The 13,595-nt window shown below is 42.8% G+C and overlaps 1 protein-coding gene across 1 annotated transcript in view; it reads right to left on the bottom strand.

Moving 5' to 3' along the window:
• Positions 1 to 4,080: 4,080 nt before the first annotated feature.
• The window catches only part of VN1R1 (vomeronasal 1 receptor 1), a 30,572-nt gene continuing 21,057 nt past the window's right edge, over positions 4,081 to 13,595 (bottom strand). Inside the window, exon 1 of the mRNA XM_059877279.1 lies at positions 4,081 to 13,595. This exon is cut by the window's right edge and continues 21,057 nt beyond it. The gene's annotated coding sequence lies outside the window, so the exon portion shown is untranslated.

The raw sequence follows: 13,595 nt of genomic DNA, 5'->3' as shown, positions 1-13,595 counted from the left end.
TTACTCCATAAACTTTTAGACATATTTTACCTGCGAAAACCCAGGAATTCAAATAACGCACGATGCTCAAGCTGCCTGAATTCCTGCAAGGTGGATTCTTAACCACTGGGCCATCAGGAATGCCCCAAACTTTGTTTTTGTTCCTGAGACTTTTCACTTTCTTTTTCACAAGTTTGTATATTGAGGTACACCTTTATTAACAGTCACCATTTTCATATTTCATTCATTTGAAATTGCAGTGTATATTGAAGAATAGGGCTTCCCTGGTGGCTCAGACTGTAAAGAATCTGCCTACCAATGGAGAAGACCCGGGTTTGATCCCTGGGTTGGGAAGATCTCCTGGAGAAGGGAGTAGCAACTCTCTCAGGTATTCTTTCCTGGAAAATTCCATGGGCAGAGGAGCCTGGCAGGCTACAGTTCATAGGGTTGCAAAGAGTCAGACACGACTGAAGCAACTGAGTGCACACACAGATTGAAAAACCTTACAGTTGCCCAGCTTCAAGACCAAAGAGCCCAGAGACAACAGTGGTTTAATGGACAGGGGATCTTACCCAAAGCAAGGTCCTGAAGAGATACACCTACCATGGTCCACAGACAGCAGGCAGGATGTGGCAGCAGTCTTTTTTTTTTTTTTAACTGGGAATGAGAGGGAGGTTACCTGCTTTAGGGGGGATTGACGTGAGGTTGACTCATTGGTTCCTCAGTTTGACTCCGACTCCATATCCTGAACACAATTCTATGGACTGCTTCTTTCATGTGTCATGTACAATTGTGTGCCATTCCCTCCAATAAAGTGAACAAGAACTTCACCATCACTTCTGTGTTTTCAGGTTTTTGGTGTGGAACCCAGGATGGAGATATACCTTCTGAACAGAGCGAATCTGCAGAAGGAATGTCACAAATTAGCACTCCCAGGGTAGGTTCATCTTCTGAGAATGTCCAGTCCTGTAAGACATGTACCCCAGTTTTGAGAGACATTTCACATTTGACTGAAGAGCAAAGAAATATTAATAAAAGTGGACAGAAAGCATACACATGTGGGACATGTGGGAAACAATTCTTTTTCACTGCAAATATTCAACAGCACCAGATGCAGCACACTGAACAGAAATCCTTCCAGTTTGGTATGGGGAGCCCCACATTTTTGAAGAGCTGCATGGTGCATGGAAGAGAAAATCTCTCTCCCAAAGTGGAGATAGCGAACAACTTTGTGGCCAGCATGGAACTTCAGCAACAGGACACTAGTACCAGGGAGAAACAAAGCAACAATAAGGAGTGTGAAGCTGTTTTTCACAGTGGAAAAGTCATCAGAGCTGGAAAGAAGGCAAGATAGTCTCCAGCCACATAGACATGCTTGTGAGGATGAGGGAGTCCTCACTAGTGAAGGGTTTTGTGAGTTCAGCAAACATAGGAAAGCCAGCACCCAAAAACTTAACCTTATTCACCAGAAAGTTCACACTGAGGAAGGGCCTTATGAATGCAGCCAATGTGGAAAATTTTTTAGCCACAGATTCCGTTTCCTTGCCCATCAGAGAGTTCGCTGTGTAGCAAGGCTTTATGACTGCAATGAATGTGGGAAATCCTTTAGCCGAAGGAAGAACCTCACTGCCCATAGGAAAATCCACAGTGGTGAAAATGCTTATGAATGCAAGCAATGTAATAAATCTTTCACCCAAAAGTTCAACTTAATTGAACATCAGAGAGTTCACACTGGAGAAAAACCTTATCAATGCAGCCAATGTGGAAAATCTTTTGCCCATAAATCCAGTTGTCTTGCACATCAAAGAGTTCACACTGGAGAAAGGCCTTATGAGTGCAGTGAATGTGGGAAATCTCTTACTAATAGGTCATCCCTCTCTTATCATCTGAGACTTCACACTGGAGAAAAGCCATATGAGTGCAATGAATGTGGGAAATGTTTTACTACTAGATCTATGCTTTGTAATCATCAGAGAGTACACAGTGGAGAAAGACCTTTTGAATGCAGCGAATGTGGGAAATTCTTTAGTCGAAATGAGCAACTCAGTGACCATAAGAATGTTCACACTGGAGAAAAGCCTTATGAGTGCAATAAATGTGAGAAACCTTTTACTAGTAGCTCCAGTCTTCGACATCATCAGAGAGTTCACACTGGAGAAAAGTCTTATGAGTGCAATAAATGTTGGAAATCTTTTACTGGTAGCTCCAGCCTTCGTTATCATCGGAGAGTTCACACTGGAGAAAGGCCTTACAAGTGCAGTGAATGTGGCAAATCTTTTGCTGCTAGGACTGGGCTCCGTCATCATGAGAGAGTTCACAGTGGAGAAAGGCCTTATGAGTGCTGTCAGTGTGGGAAATTATTTTCTGGTATTTCCAGCCTTCATTATCATTGCAGAGTTCACAGTGGAGAAAAGACCTTATGAGTGCAGTGAATGTGGGAAATCTTTTATTGATAAGTCAAGCCTTCGTCGTCATCAGAGAGTTCATATTGGAGAAAGATCTCTTTGAGTGCAGTGAATTTGGGGAATCATTTACTCAAATACAGCTCCATATCCATAGGAAAATTCACATTGCAGAAAAACTTTATGAGAGCCGCTGCTGCTAAGTCGCTTCAGTCGTTTCCGACTCTGTGCGACCCCATAGATGGCAGCCCACCAGGCTCTCCTGTCCCTGGGATTCTCCAGGTAAGAACACTGGAGTGGGTTGCCAGTTCCTTTTCCAGTGCATGAAAGTGAAAAGTGAAAGTGAAGTCGCTCAGTCGGGTCCGACTGTTTGCGACCCCATGGACTGCAGCCTACCAGGCTCCTCCGTCCATGGGATTTTCCAGGCAAGAGTACTGGAGTGGGTGCCATTGCCTTCTCCAGTAAGAGAGCTAGGATTGTGATAAGGCTTATCCAAAGGTGCCACTTGAGTAAATACCAGAGAGTTCACATGGGAGAAAGGGCCTTGTGAATATAGCAAATGTGGACAGCAGTGATGGAGGAGTTTGAGGTGGTAACAGTGGGAAAAACTGATTTAGTTACTGTGCATCAAATGGATCCTCTCTTTTGTGGAAACTGAGACAAAGAGAGGATGCATCGTTTGCGTGTGATCTCCCAGCAATGAACGGGGATCTGGGATTCAGCGTCAGGTTGCCTGGTTCAGGGTTTGAAGAGTCTGGTCACTTCACTCCTTACCCCCCGCCCAGCCCCACCCTCAGGTTTGGGGACTAAAGAACACCTTGATTATCCTCATATTTCTTCCCTCCTTAATCCTCCTGCCCCATGAGTCCTGCTCATACCCCAGCCCCATACTGATGGACAGGAGTATCTTTTTCTCTGGCATCCAACATTGATGCCTTTCACCTAAATGACATTTATCTACCCAACAAAACTAATGCTGTGATTCTATTATTATTTGCCATTTGTGAAAGAAGGGGTGTCCAGCTTAGGCAGAGGAACTTCCACAAGAGCTCACTACTGCCAGACCTTTCATGAGAGCAGTTCCTCTACACTGCACATGTCAACTGGCATCTCTTCTGCCCCTCAGAGCAGGGCCTCCATTTGCTGTAAACTACTCACATGAACTCCCCACACCTGACATCTTTATTTCCACCAGGGCCCCCCAGTGCACATCTTCCTATAAACACTCCTGTTTGGGAAGTTCTTCACTGGGACAGCAGCACTAGGGCAGGCCCTCCGGACTGGGTCATGGGTGTCAACCCAGCCTTGGCACTGCTTTCACCGCCATATGCAGTGATTGGTTTCAGATATCCTGTTTATCTTTTCATATCCTCACATCAGGTGTCCGTGTTGCCCTGTTATGCAGTTGACCCACTCACTGTTCTGGGAATTGTGAGGGACTCTGACAGACTAATTGTGGCCCTCACATGGCCTGGTGCACAAGGCTTTTCCTAACCCCTTTACTCCTTGTCTCACTGCTTTCTACCACCACTTCCTGAAAAATGTTAAGTCACCAGCTAATGATTGTTAATTAACAAGAATTTACCCACCTCTCTTTGGGACCTACACTTCAGCAGCCTAGCTTAAAAACTAAGACTGAATGCATGCAGACACCTCCAATGAAGACTGTAAAACCCACTGTGAAATCATTTAAATTGCATTTCTCTTTCTCTCTCTTTTTTTTTTTAGTTTTTTTTTTTCTTTAATAGAAAATTATTTAATTAGTATACATGTGTTCCCCATCCTGAACCCTCTTTCAGAGAAGGCGATGGCACCCCATTCCAGTACTCTTGCCTGGAAAATCCCATGGATGGAGGAGCCTGGTGGGCTGCAGTCCATGGGGTCATGAAGAGTCGGACACGACTGAGCAACTTCACTTTCACTTTTCACTTTCATGCATTGGAGAAGGAAATGGCAACCCACCCCAGTGTTCTGGCCTGGAGAATCCCAAGGATGGGGGAGCCTGGTGGGCTGCCATCTTTGGGTCGCACAGAGTCAGACACGACTGAAGCGACTTAGCAGCAGCAGCAGCAGCAGGATTCTTGATTTGAGTTTTGTTTCTTTTTCATGTGTCTATTTCTTTTTTTCTTAACTTATGCATCTTGTTTGGATGAATTTCTATTTGTATATTTTGTCTTCCTTTATTTTGTTAGATTTGGGTATTTTTTCTCTTGACAAGTAGGAGATCAGCCAAACATCAAAGACATATGTGAGATTTCACCCATTCACCAATGGTGACCAAAGTCAGTGACTTCTTTTCTCAATGTAATTGTAATCTGGAATACTGAAAGAATATGTTCTATATTTTTTCTCAATTTTATACTTTGCATAGTGCAATGGCCATATACATTATACACGTTTAGGATAAATCTGAATTATTAACATATGCTACCTCAGTCTTAAGTCCAGACTTTGTTACATAGTAGATTAGTCTCTGCTTTGTAGTGCCTGCCAATATCTGTGGTGTAAATATTCCCACCATAGCCAAAGTCAAGTTGCCAACATAATGTCACTGGAATTGGGAAACATTGTCAATAGCCCACCATTGTCTTCTTTATTTACCATTACAGATATAGTAGCCACAGATAATTTTAAGAATGTAGTTCATAAACCATAGCAGAATGATTATAAAAAGAAAAGTTTTGTATATTTGATTTTAAAATGGTGTCATGGATGTGGAGTTGACTTACAATAAATTGCATGTATTTAAAGTGTACAACATTTTTTTTGTATTTGTGTGATGTATAATTCTAGATATGTCATTAAATAACTTCTTAGAATACATTTTTCATTAAAAAAAATTTTTTTGGCTGTAGTTGGTCTTTTTTGCTGCTCATGGGCTTTTTTTTTTTTTTAAACAGGTTTCAAATTTTATTTTATTTTTAAACTTTACAATATTGTATTAGTTTTGCCTAATATCGAAATGAATCCGCCACAGGTATACCCGCGTTCCCCATCCTGAATCCTCCTCCCTCCTCCCTCCCCTACCCTCCCTCTGGGTCGTCCCAGTGCACCAGCCCCAAGCATCCAGTACTGTGCATTGAACCTGGACTGGTGACTCGTTTCATACATGATATTATACATGTTTCAATGCTATTCTCCCAATCTCCCCACCCTTTCCCTCTCCCACAGAGCCCATAAGACTGATCTATACATCGGTGTTTCTTTTGCAATCTCGTACACAGGGTTATTGTTACCATCTTTCTAAATTCCATATATATGCGTTAGTATACTGTATTGGTGTTTTTCTTTCTGGCTTACTTCACTCTGTATAATAGGTTCCAGTTTCATCCATCTCATTAGAACTGATTCAAATGTATTCTTTTTAATGGCTGAGTAATACTCCATTGTGTATATGCACCACAGCTTTCTTATCCATTCATCTGCTGATGGGCATCTAGGTTGCTTCCATGTCCTGGCTATTATAAACAGTGCTGCGATGAACATTGGGGTACACGTGTCTCTTTCCCTTCTGGTTTCTGCACAACAAAGGAAACTATTAGCAAGGTGAAAAGACAGCCTTCAGAATGGGAGAAAATAATAGCAAATGAAGCAATGGACAAACAACTAATCTCAAAAATATACAAGCAACTCCTACAGCTCAACTCCAGAAAAATAAATGACCCAATCAAAAAATGGGCCAAAGAACTAAATAGACATTTCTCCAAAGAAGACATACAGAGGGCTAACAAACACATGAAAAGATGCTCAACATCACTCATTATCAGAGAAATGCAGATCAAAACCACTATGAGGTACCATTTCACGCCAGTCAGAATGGCTGCAATCCAAAAGTCTACAAGCAATAAATGCTGGAGAGGGTGTGGAGAAAAGGGAACTCTCTTACACTGTTGGTGGGAATGCAAACCTACTACAGCCACTATGGAGAACAGTGTGGAGATTCCTTAAAAAACTGGAAATAGAACTGCCTTATGATCCAGCAATCCCGCTGCTGGGCATACACACTGAGGAAACCAGAAGGGAAAGAGACACGTGTACCCCAATGTTCATCGCAGCACTCTATCATGGGCTTTTTTTAGTTGTGGCACAGAGAGCAGACTCTCTAGTTGAAGTGCTTGTGCTTCTCCTTTTGGAGGCTTCTCTTGTGGAGCACAGGCTCTAGGCACGTGGGCTTCAGGAATTGCTGCAGATAGGCTCAGTAGTTGCATCCCTCTGGCTCTAGAGCGCTGCTGGATCAGTAGTTGTGGTGCAAGGGCTTAGTTTCGTCCCAGACTAGGGATGCAACCTGTGTCTCTTGCAGTGCAAAGAGGTTTGGTAACCACAGGAAGAGCCTTTTCTAGGGGAACGTTTCCCTCTTGTGCAATTGCTTCAGGCCTGTGCAAAATCTCCACATTCCCAGTGAGGGTTCTGACTTATTTTGGTCCCTGACGAAAACTGACAAAATGACTTTAACTCTCCATTTCAGAAGAAGTGGGATAATGTTATTTGTTTCCTGCCACCAGTGGATTTACACGTAGGTTGGCTTCAAGGCGTCTGAGATCATGTCCAAAGTCTTCAATAAGTAACGTTAGATTCTTCAGTCAGTTCAGTCGCTCAGTCGTATCTGAATCTTTGCGACCCCATGAACTGCAGCACGCCAGGCCTCCCTGTCCATCACCAACTCCCGGAGTTCACTCAAACTAATGTCCATCGAGTCGGTGATGCGATCCAGCCATCTCATCCTCTGTCATCCCCTTCTCCTCCTGCCCCCAATCCCTCCCAGCATCAGAGTCTTCCAATGAGTCAACTCTCGCATGAGGTGGCCAAAGTACTGGAGTTTCAGCTTCAGCATCATTCCTTCCAAAGAAATCCCAGGGCTGATCTCCTTCAGAATGGACTGGTCGGATCTCCTTGCAGTCCAAGGGACTCTCAAGAGTCTTCTCCAACACCACAGTTCAAAAGTATCAATTCTTTTTTTTTTTTTTTTTTAAAGTATCAATTCTTTGGCGCTCAGCCTTCTTCACAGTCCAACTCTCACATCCATACATGACCACTGGAAAACACAGATTCTTAGATTCTTAAGTGTTCTGAATACGCCTTGTCCCCGTGGGTCCCCGCCCCCCTGAGAAGGCTAGAGTCCCTCCCCAGCACTAAGGTCGTTTCCCAGTGCTCCTGGGGGTGCTGCTTAGCTTTTTCGCAGTTGCTTCTTGTGTGGGGCATCCTTCCTTGAGACTTTTGCACTTCATTTTCCAGAAGGATTTCTGATCAAGGGCAGAGATGTTCACCCACTGAAAATTGAGTCAGGGGTTTTTCCCTGATTGCAAACCCTCTGGAGAGGGAATTCCGGTTTCTAAGTAGCGGCCGTTTTGGTTACGGTGAGGTTTGTGGAGCTGGTCGGAAGGTCTGGCTTGTGGTGTTGGGTGCGGGCTTGCGGGACAAGAGGAGGGTCTTTCTCTCTGGGGGTCAGGGATACCGCCGCCTGCGGGGAGTTTCCGTGCAGAGTGAGACCTGGTAGCTCGACCGTCACCGCCTCACTCCGCCCAGAAGTTACGATGGCGGCGCCCGCGCTGAGGGACCCGTCGCCTCAGGTAAGCGGGGCGTGCTCCGGGGTCTCCCCGGCCTGTTTCCACAGAGTTAAGAATGCCAGGGGTGAGAGGCGCCTGTGCACGTCACTCTACCCCCAGACCCTTGGCCCGGTGAGACCTTCAGGGGTCGTTTCTCTTTTTCCATGTGAGTGAGGCTTGGAGATGCAACTGAAGCTGAACCATTCAGGGAACCGGAGTCCAGCTTATTTCTGCCAGGAAGAAAGCTTGAGGCCAGGCCGCACCTGGAGGGGTGGGTGAGAGGTTGTACCTTCCTTCTTATGGCGCTGGGAGGTGGAGGGTTTGAGCACAGGATGGACGTCACCTGAATTAGGCTTTTAAGAACACTCCATGGCAGAAGCCAGCAGGATGTTGAAGCAATTATCCTCCCATTAAAAGTAAATTTAAAAAGTACTCCAGAGCTTGTTCAGTGGAAGCACGGACTTCAGGGGATGATGAGGTCACTGAGGCAGAGGGAAGACGTGACTGTTCCTGTCACTACTCGTAATAGATAGACAGAACTGGGAACAGAGGCACAGAGGAGTGGCTTGCCAGTCCGCCCGAGGTTCCCTGGCTTCTGGTACCTGGCAGAGGTCCAGTTGTGAGAAGAACTGAGCTGTCCTCAGGGAAAAGGAGAGGAGCCTGGCTCAGAGGATAGGGGCGGGCGGGCAGGCCTTATCCAGCGTGCGGGAAAGTGCGTGAGGCTCTGACACACTGCCATGGTCGCTGCCCTCCGCAGCCTGCCTTTTCTTACACATTCGAGGCTGAAGAAGCACTTTGGGCGAGTGGAGGTCGTTCCAATCCCTCACTTATTCTCACCCTCATGCACACATTCTCTGTTTTTGAGGAGGGTCTTGGGGCTCTTCACCTGACATTCTCCCAACCCTTTGTTTTTGGGACCCAGGAGAACCCCATACTCAGGGACCTGAGCGCAAGTCAGGTTCTCAGAAGGGGGTTCCCATTTCCTTCCACCCATGGTCTTGGATCCCATACCAGTATGTGGATGTTCTGTAAGGTGAGGACTAGCTGGTTTAGGTTAAGTGCAGGTATCCTTCCTTTTCAGTGGGAATAAAGAGCAGGGAAGAGCAGGATTTAGGCTTGAAATGACTGCCTGTGTATCTTGGAAGCAATGAGAGGTTCACATCAGAAAACAGAAGCTTTCCCAAAAGACATAGGCTGGCTGAGCAGATGAAAACATGTGCATGTATGCACTTCCACGTAACCACATCACTCTGCTTCAGTTCAGTGCAGTTGCTCAGTTGTGTCCAGCTCTTTGCAATCCCATGGACCTCAGCACACCAGGCCTCCCTGTTCATCACCAACTGCTGGAGTTTACTCAAACTCATGTCCATTGAGTCGGTGATGTCATCCAACCATCTCATCCTCTGTCAGCCCCTTCTCCCACCTTCAATCTTTCCCAGCATCCGGGTCTTTTCCAGTGAGTCAGTTTTTCGCATCAGGTGGCCAAAGTTTTGGAGTTTCAGCTTCAGCATCAGTCCTTCCAATGAACATTCAGGACTGATTTCCTTTAGGATTGACTGGTTGGATCTCCCTGCTGTTACTCTGCTTGAACTACCCACCCCCCCAATTGTATGTAATTATTTTATATTGTTGGGTTAATCAGGTTAGGCTTGTCATTGTCTTTTATTTTTGTCTATTGATTATGAAAACTGATAAACATCTATTTTACTGTTGTGGGAGAAGAAAAGGTTTTCTTCCCAGGTCTAAGGTGGCTCCACCTGATTGGGCAGTAGTGCAGATGTGTGGCAGGTTAGATGGTGGGTTCTTAGGAGTGAGACTGTTCATGGTTTTATTCGTCCCTGTTCTACCAGGGCAGTGTGACCTCTGAGGATGTGGCTGTGTACTTCTCCCAGGAGGAATGATGTCTTCTTGAAAAGGCTCAGAAACACCTGTACCTTGATGTCATGCTAGAGAACTTTACACTTGTATGCATGCTGGGTAAGACCCTCACACCCAACCCTATCCTCTTAGCTAGGCTCTGCCTTTCTCCTTTTCCCCAAGGGCAGCTGTGTCCTCCTCACGTGTGGACTATGGGCACTACTTTCTTAAATTCCTTGGTCATGTGCCGCAGTCACTACGGTTAGGCAGAGTGCATCCCTACTCCTCAGTGCCATGACACCTGAAGCCCCAAAGTCTTGCGGGGAACCATTCCAGTTTCAGTAGTCTTACAACCCCAAGGCCCTTTCCCAAGATTCCAATGTCTCTGTATCCACGGTGGCACCTGTCAAGCACTGCAGTCAGCAGTGAGTAAAATTCCTATTGCTCCGCACCTTTCCCAGCATTTGGTGTTGTGAATGTTTGGATTTTGGCCATTCTTACCAGTATGTAACAGTGTGTATTTTTTCAGTTGAATTTGCATTTCCTTGCTTCTTTGTATATTTAGTTATTTTTCATCTGTATATCTTCTTTTAACGTAGTGTCTGTTAAGGGAGTTTTCTCATTTAGTATTTGGGTTTTTGTTTCCTTAGTAAATTTTAAGTGTGTTTTTTTTTAACATTTATGTCCATTTTGAGTTAATTTTGTTGTGAAGGGTATAAGGTTTGTGTCGAGGTTGATTTTTTGACATGTGTTTAGTTGTCCTAGTACCACGTATTACAAAAACTTCCTTTTTCTCCATTATATTGTGCTTGCTCATCTGTCAAAGGTCAGTTGAGTGTATTTTGGGTTTATTTCTGGGCTCTCAATACAGTTCATTAATCAATTTCTCTATCCTGTAAACAATCCCATATTGGCTTGATTACTTTAGATACTAAGTCTTGAAGTTGAGTGGGATCAGTCTGCCAGCCTTGTTCTTCAGTAGTGTGCTGTTTATTCTGGGACTTTTGTGTCTCTGTATAAACTTTGGGATCAATTTATTTAAATCCACAAAATAACTTGCTGGGATTTTGATTTTGATTGCATTGAATTTATAGATGAAGTTGGGCAGAACTGACATCTTGATAGTGGGTCTTCCTATTTATGAACATAAAATATCTATTTATTTAGTTCTTTGATTTCTTTATTAGTGTTTGTTTTTTGTCCACACTGCTCAGCTTGAGGGATTTTAGTTCCCTGACCTGGTATCCAACCCAGGCCAACTACTTCAGTGAAAGCATGGAGTGGTAACCACGAACCACCAAGGAATTTCTGATTTCTTTATCAGAGTTTTATTGTTTCCCCTCATGTATATCTTGTCGTGCATATCTTGGTAGATTTATAACTTAGTATTTCTCTCCCCCCCCCCCTTTGACGGGGTGCTATGTACATGGTTTTTAATTTCAAATTCATTTGTTCATTGATGGTATTGACATGATTGGTTTTTGTATATTAACCTTGTATCCTGACACCTTGCTATAAATTGCTTCTTTGGTCCAGGATTTTTTTTTTTTAATCTACTTTTTTGTTTTTTTATGTAACTAGTCATGTCATCTGAGAATGAAGAGACATTTATTCCTTCCTGATCAGTATAACCTTCTCTCATTGCCTTTGTTTTGACTTCCAGTATAAAATTGAAAGGGAGTTGTAAAAGGGAACATCCTTGCCTTCTTCATTGTAGAGGGAGAGTTTCTAGTTTTTCTCTTGTAATTGTGATAGCAGGTAGAGGATGTTATTTAGATCATCAGTTTGAATATATTTTTCTGTTTTTAGGTTATTATGAGATTTTTATCATGAATGACTGTTGTATTTTGTCAGAATAGGTGAGATGATGAGTTTTTGTTTGTTTGTTTTTTCATTTATTTCACTGCACTGGGTCTTAGTTGTGGTATGTGGGATCTTTAGTTGCAGCTTCAAACTTAGTTGAGGCTTGTTGGATTTAGTTCCTGGACCAGAGATTGCACCCAAGGCCCCTGCCTGGGAGTATGGAGTCTTAGCTACTGGGCCACCAGGGAAGTCCCCAAGAGTTGGTTTTTAACCTGCTGATGACATGGATTATATTAATTAGTTTTTAAATGTTAAATCAGCATTGCATTCCTTGGATCCTTTTCAGGTGGTCACAGCGTATAATTCTTTTCCAACAGTTTTTGAAACAGTTTACTGGTAACTATGTTGGGATTGTTGCAACTATGTTCTTGAGAGGTATTGATCAATAGTTTTCTTGTAATGTCTTTGTTTTGGTATTTTCTCATGAAATTGGTGTGGAACTATTTCCGGGTTTTTGTTTTCTGAAAACAATTAGAGAATTGAATAATCTCTTTTTTAATGTTTGTCAGATTTGACTAGTGAAGCAATCCGGGCAAATGGCATTCCCAGAAGATTTGGAAGTGTATTCATCATTGAGTCAGTTTCTTTAATAGAGGTAGACTCATTCAAACCATCTATTCTTGGTAACTTTGCTTACATGAACTCTGTTTTGATACTAATACAGTTATTATTTTTGACTGTTCAGTATGTGGGACTGTGGGACTCAGTATGCAGGAATTTGATGTGGGGTCAAACACATGTTCCCTGCAATGGGGGCGGGCTGTCTTAACCACTGGACCACCAGGGAAGTCCCTACTATTAATCTGTACGCCTGTTTGTGGCATTTAAAGTGGGTTTCTTGGAGACAGCGTATAACTGAGTCCTGTTTTTTGATCCAGTCTGATAATCTTTCTTTTAATTGGTGCATTGAGCCTATCAATGTTTAATATATTGATATAATTGGATAAACATCTAACATATTTGTTACCATTTTCTTTTCATTGCCCTTGTTCTTCCTATTTAATCTTCCAGTCTGCTTTTTGTAGTTTTAATGAAGCATTTTGTATGATCCTTTCTCTCTCCTTTGTTAGCATATCAGCTATCCTTGTTCCTTTTCATTTTTAATGTATTTGCACTAGAGTTTCCAATATTTATTTAAAACTAATTCAAGTCCACTTTCAGGTGACACTTTATGGCTTCATGGGTAGTTTAAATAGCTTATAATTTTAAAAAATACTAATTGTTTTCTCTCCATTATATTGTTGTTCTCATTTGTTTCAGTTTTATATAAACATACATATATGAGTGTGTTTGAAAATGCATGATGGAGTACATTGTTGCTGGGTTTTTGTTTTGTTTTGGTTTGTATAAACTGTTATCTGTTAAATTGGAATACACAGCTTTTTGGAATAGATACAAAAATGGGAATCTTCTGCATGAAAAGATGCTCAGTATCAATAATGGTCGTGGAAATGCAAGTCAATATCACAATGAGATACCACCTCACACCTGTTATTATATCTGTTATGAAAAAGACAAGAAATACATATTGGTGAAGATGTGGAAAAACGGGACCCCTTGTGCACTGGTGGTGGGACTGTATATTGTTGCAGCCCCTGTGGAAAGGAGCATGAAGAATCCTTATAAAACTAAAAACAGTACTATCATATAATCAGCAGTTCCATCACTGTGTATTTATCCAAAGGGATTGAAATCATCATCATCTCAAAAAGATGTACCCCATGTTTACTGCTGCATTATTTATAATCTCCAAGACTTAGAAACAACCTACATGTCCATTGATAGATGACTGGATGACAATCGTGTCATATATATGGAATACTATTCAGTTTTATTCAACCATAAAAATAGAAGGAAAATTTCCCATTTACAACAATGTGACTGGATTTTGAGGGCAGTGTGCTAAAGTGAAATAAGTCAGAGAGAGAAAGACAAATCCAGTGGTCAATCC

This window comes from Bos taurus, chromosome 18 (assembly GCF_002263795.3).
Source record: "Bos taurus isolate L1 Dominette 01449 registration number 42190680 breed Hereford chromosome 18, ARS-UCD2.0, whole genome shotgun sequence".
Classification (NCBI taxonomy): Eukaryota; Metazoa; Chordata; class Mammalia; order Artiodactyla; family Bovidae; genus Bos; species Bos taurus.
Note: the sequence above shows the minus strand (reverse complement) of the source record. Positions and strands in the feature narration are given on the sequence as shown.